This window comes from Dreissena polymorpha, chromosome 1 (genome assembly GCF_020536995.1).
Source record: "Dreissena polymorpha isolate Duluth1 chromosome 1, UMN_Dpol_1.0, whole genome shotgun sequence".
Lineage (NCBI taxonomy): Eukaryota > Metazoa > Mollusca > Bivalvia > Myida > Dreissenidae > Dreissena > Dreissena polymorpha.
Window position 1 is genome coordinate 73213885 of NC_068355.1, and position 5904 is coordinate 73219788.

The following is a 5904-nucleotide window of genomic DNA, read 5'->3' on the forward strand; positions in this document are numbered from 1 at the left end:
TGAAAATCATGGCCGCCAGGGGGCGGGGCATTTTCCTTATAAGGCTATAGTAAAACCTTGTTAACACTCGAGAGGTCTCATTTATTTTCCGATCATCATGAAACTTGGTCTGAAGATTTGTCCCAATGATATCTTGGATGAGTTTGAAAATGTTTTTTGGTTGCTTAAAAAACATGGCCACAGGGGCGGCATTTTTCCTTATAAGGCCTTAGTAAAACCTTGTTAACACTTGAGGCCACATTTATCGTCCAATCTTTATGAAATTTGGTCAGAAGATTGGTCTCAATGATATCTTGGATGAGTTCAAAAATAATTATGTTTGCTTGAACAAAATGGCTTCCAAGGGGCGGGACATTTTTCCTTTTACGGCTTGAGTAAAATCTTGTTAACACTCTAGAGGCCACATTTACTGTCCGATCTGCATGAAACTTGGTCAGAAGATTCATCCCGATAATATCTTGGAGGAGTTCAAAAATGATGCCGGTTGGTTGAAAAAACATGGCTGCCAAGGGGCGGGGCATTTTTCCTTATATGGCTATAGTAAAACCTTGTTAACACTCTAGAGTCCACATTTATTTTCCGATCTTCATGAAACTTGGTCAGAAGATTTGTCCCAATAACATCTTGTTATCTCAGGTGAGCGACTTTGGGCCTTTATTGTTTTTATATGTATTCCCGAATATGAAAAATATCAATTTAATAATAATACTTATTGTATGTAAAATGAAAGTGAAAAATGGAGAATTAATTTAGACTTATCTGTAAGGTCAAGTCCAAAGTGTATAGAATTGAAAAAATGTGAAAAAATACATCAACATTTAAAATCCATTGACCAAGGAATCAAACTTATTCATGTCAAGTAAAAAAAAATAAACAACTTAAACAGTTTCCTGTCTTAAAGCTTATTTCTACCATCAAATAATATATATGAAACAGACAGAGCAAAATATGAACATGATAAATGAAACACTGTGTTTGTTCCTGTTTTCCATTTGGTTTATATTGAGTATGGTATTGGTTTCCAGTTGCAGCCTCAGAGGACATTCTCTTTTATGCAGCTTCTTTGGTAAGGCGTTTGAGCAAGCAGCAGCAAGCACAACTGTCGCACCTCCCATGATTTCTTTGACACATACAGTGAGTAGTTGCAGTGGTAATCTTGCATATAAACAGTCGGTAATGGATGCTTTAATTTGATTGTTAAGTCCATATGAGGTTTTATCCATTTTTCACTGCAAATATATCCCTGTAGTGGATTAAGATTCTTTCACAGCCATCCAAACATTGCTATGTTTTAATAAAAGGTCAAGAGTGTTTTCCAGACATCACAGGTAAAAAATATTCTGACTGAATTACTACGGAAATGTGAAAATGCAATGTAATTCATGGTTTGACTTTAATCTGTTAAATAAAGACTTTTTAATATGAAAACAAAATCAACTTGTGGTCTTTAAACCCATTGTGAAGCCTCAAGATACTTGAGTTTTAGATCTAACATTTTATTTAGTATTTGAATTGATTGTAAGGCTGTCTTTTCACCTGTCTGAAGTATATATTCTCAATCTATACAGTGTTTAGCTTTGTTTTCAAAAATTAATAAAACAAACTATTGATGATAATTAAATATGAAATAAAAAAAACTTAAATTTTTTTTTGGTCAACACCACCAAGTTTAAAATAGTATTAAGAATAACTTAAATTAGCAACATAAGGCCACTCCAAATTGATATGTTGGTTGTCTGATTTGCTGCACCTATTTTTTTCAAAATGGATTTTTTTTTTTACCGCTCGCACTCATTTTTGTGTCCTTTAGTAACCATAGCGCATGTGGGTTTTTTTAATTTGTGGAAAAAAACGTGGATCAAGCAGAAATGATTTTGACGCTGAATACTAATGACAATTATATTGTTTCATAACCGTTTTTAATCGATAACTGCAGACGCTAAAAAATTTAATCGAGACGACCAGTACGTGCAGAGCTCCAGATAAGGTTTTGTGAAATTCTTAAATTACTACCAGATTTTCAAAAAGAATTCTTAACTCTGAAATTTTATTCTTAACGTTACTACTAAGTTTTGGAAAATAATTCTTATTTTTATAAATGACCTAAAAATAAATAATAATGGTTCTTTTTCATGCAAAAAAATCAAAATAAACATACTAGCAACTTTATTTATACGAGTTCAGCAGTGTCTTTTTAGTATTATACAATTTTATTTTTCAAATACCTTCATATGCCCAAACTGTGCTTAGATTGCATGCCTGAGATGAATTTTTACATATTTCACAATTAAAACGGGTCTCCCCTTCAATCTTTTCAACAATTAGCCACGGAACTTTTCCCTTCAACTCGTTCAATGTTTTTTTGTGTGTTTAAATTTGGACCCGTTGTGTCGCGTTTTTGTTTAGCTTTTCCGACTGTGTCGGAAACTGAACATACAACATCGTATAAGATCATTTCTATAATGTCTTTCTTAACATTAACTTCGGCTCACTTTGCATACAATATGTTACAAGCGTGTTTTTGGGACGCTTTGCAGTTTTTAGGACGCTCTCTGGGCGCCGCCATTGTTTTTTGACATATAGACTGTATACGCCGCTTTTATTGGAAAAAATGCGCTTTGTTAAACAAACCCGATAACCCGTAAAGAACTCAATAAAAATCGATACGAACCGATGTAAAAATAATATTCGTAACTTGATTTTGTAATTCTTAATGGTACGACAAGATTTTAAAATAAATACGTAACGGACTTGAAAATAATTCGTAATTACGAAAATACGACCCTTATCTGGAGCTCTGACGTGTTTCGCTGTCATGACTGTTTTAACAAATTGCGGTGAAAAATTGCTGCAGCCAACCCTTAAAAATATAAACACATCTACGATCTGTGACTTATTTGAATGTGTTTGTTTACGTTCGAACATGCAAATATCAGCAGATACCGTTGAAGCATGTTCATTTTCAAACAACATCGGGAAACATGCTGTAAGACTTTTATACTTTTTCTTCATTAAATGGGCATATGGACGGTATTTCCCTATATGTAGGCAAATTTTTCCTATAACACAATTTTAAGTGAACAAAAAATAAACATAAAATCACTAAATGCTGATTCTAAAGTTTCACAGGTACAATGTTTTATCATTTTTAAAATACATGGTTGACGGAACATGCTTAACAGCTAGGTCCGTATATTTCAGAAACATCAAATAAGTTCTCTGTAATGTATACATTTATTTCAGAAAAATACAATACCGTACTAGCCATCGATTTGCCCCTTTTAAAATAAGGTTGCGACCATGGATTATATGCATGGCCTTTGTCCGACTGTCTGTCATTATCATTTTGATGATTGCTCCTCTTCAAGTGCTATTGCAACATGGTATACCTTTTCACAGCTTGCAACATGGTATACCTTTTTACAGCTTGCAACATAGTATACCTTTTCACAGCTTTCACTGTTTAAAACTTCAAACAAATATAAGCAGCAGTAGGTAGACATGTGCCCCTCACTTCAATGATATGGTTACACGTATTTTTCGTGGTCAAAGGTCATATGCAACTTCCTCCTATAAATACGAGGTTGTTATATATTCTTTGTATAAGAATTGATTTGAATGTAAAATTTAGCTGTTTAAACATGTATCTCTTGATAATGCAATATTTTTCGATCGAAATGTGATTTTTTTTATTCTTCGCTCGCTTGAGAATTTTCCTGTTTAAAAAAAAAAAAAAATTTTTTTTATTGCTCTCCTCTTCAACTTTGTTTCAAAAAAATCCATAGACCAACAAATCAATTTGGAATGGCCTAAGCCATTTATAAGAATTGTTCAGCGCATGAGGGCCTGAATTATTGTGAATGTTTGATCCTTTTGTTTTTTGCAGTGATGGAGATGAAAAGTGACGACCGCAGCAAGTTCTTTGATGCTTTGATAAGCCTGCTGAATTAAAATTTACCAAGTCATATCTTGGTGTATATCAAAATAAGTGCTCACAGGGTGTTTTGTATACCTTTGTGCATGTTTTTTTACATATATGAACAATTGGAATCTATACATATGACAGTAATATGATTTTCTTATGTTTCTAGTTGTACATGTTGGTTGTTGTAAAGATGAATGATTAGTGATTGAACTTTACAACAGTTGTCTCAGTCAATATTTTTTTTTAATGTTAAACTTATCAATTTCTTGGAGGTGTAAAATCAGAACTGTACCAATTTGTTCAGTCAATAAAGATTGTAATTTCCACTCTGAGATCTCTCTAGATTCTGCAATTATTGAAATGAGGGCACATTCAATGTTTTGCGTGTGTCAAACAAGAAAGATATGGTCAAATGTAAGCCTCAATTTTGAAGAGTTCTTAATAAAAATCAAGCTTCTGAAGAGATCTTCATATATTTTTTTATTGTGAATCAATTCCAGTGACTGCTACTTTGTTGATGTTTTTCAGAACATTGACTTTGCAAGATTTAAATCAGACAGTTATATACAAACAGCTAATGGAAATTTGTTTGCAAACGAGAAAAATAGTTTGCTATGATGCCTAATTGTATATATATAGATATTTTGTTTAATTATATATATGTTTAAATTCTTAACAATATAAGGGTTTATTAGTGACATTTATGCAGACAGAAAAACAATATTAAATTTTGCAACTGGCTGTTTTTTCAATCCTGCATGTAGGACCTATGGCATGTTATATTGTTATTTTATTAAAGCGCATGTTCTATTTGTTAGCTTACCTGAGCACAAAGTGCTAAAGTGGAGCTATTCTGATCACCAAATGTCTGCAATATTCATCTTTTAGCTTGTTTACATTCCAGAGGCCACATGTTTGTATACAATAATGATCAATATAGGTCAAAGTATTGATCTTTACAATACCAAGGCTGAGTTTGAATCTGGGTCAGGTGCACTCAAGAACCAGTTCACCATTTCCAATCTTAGAAAACTTGGCCACTCTTGTCACATTGATGACTCAGTCTTAACCCTTTGCATGCTTGAAAATTTATCGTCTGCTAAAATGTCGTCTGCTAAATTTCCACAATTAGCATTTCTTCGAATTTTTTTTCCAAAAAATACTATCAGAATAGCAAACAGTTTGGATCCAGATGAGATGCCACGTTCTGTGGCATCTCATCTGGATCCAAACTGTTTGCAAAGGCCTTCAAAATTCGGTTCCCGCACTGAAAGAGTTAATAAAAGTTGGTCAGAAAGTTTATTTTGACAACATAAAGGCCATGTTTGAATCTGGGTGACATTTAAACAAACTTGGTCGCCAGGTCATATCATAGAAAACCCATTATACCACTTTAAAAGCTAAATTGATCACTCAATCTTAAGAAATTGCATAAAATGTATCTTCACAAAATCAATGCAAGTTTTGAATGTGGGTCAAGTGGATTAAAAAATGTGTAGCTTAACTCAGGAGAGCGCTTAAGGGTCACCATGGAAACTGGAAATCTTTTTTAGATATATCTGTATATATTATTGTCGTTTGAAATGAATTTATTTGTAAATACTATCACTTATTTAATTGTGTGAATAAGTATCATGATATACATGTATGTGCATCTTTTTTCTCCAACTTGATGTCTTGTTTTGAAATTAGTGCTGTAAATTGTGTTGCTTATTGTGTTTCTATTTTACGATGCAATTAAATGCATACAAATAAGTTTGTCGGTGAGTTTCCTCTTAAGGATGATACACGTGAGTTCCTAAATTTTCGACTCATTTGTTTTGTTTGGTTGACTTGGTTGCTCAAGTAAAACGTAGTACTTCATTAATATATTAACATGATTTCAAACACGTTTCTTCTTTATTTGAGACGCAACCTTTACCCAGTCTCAATCAACAGGGAATTCTTAAGATCGGATGCATGGACGCGTATCTACATTG

At 32.9% G+C, this 5904-nt stretch overlaps 1 long non-coding RNA gene across 1 annotated transcript; it reads left to right on the forward strand.

Annotated features, from left to right (window-relative positions):
- The first annotated feature begins 1097 nt into the window (after window positions 1-1097).
- LOC127835088 (uncharacterized) lies at window positions 1098-5680 on the forward strand. Its single transcript, XR_008028343.1, has 2 exons — window positions 1098-1134; window positions 3887-5680. It is a non-coding gene; the product is annotated as an uncharacterized LOC127835088 (long non-coding RNA).
- Window positions 5681-5904: the final 224 nt, after the last annotated feature.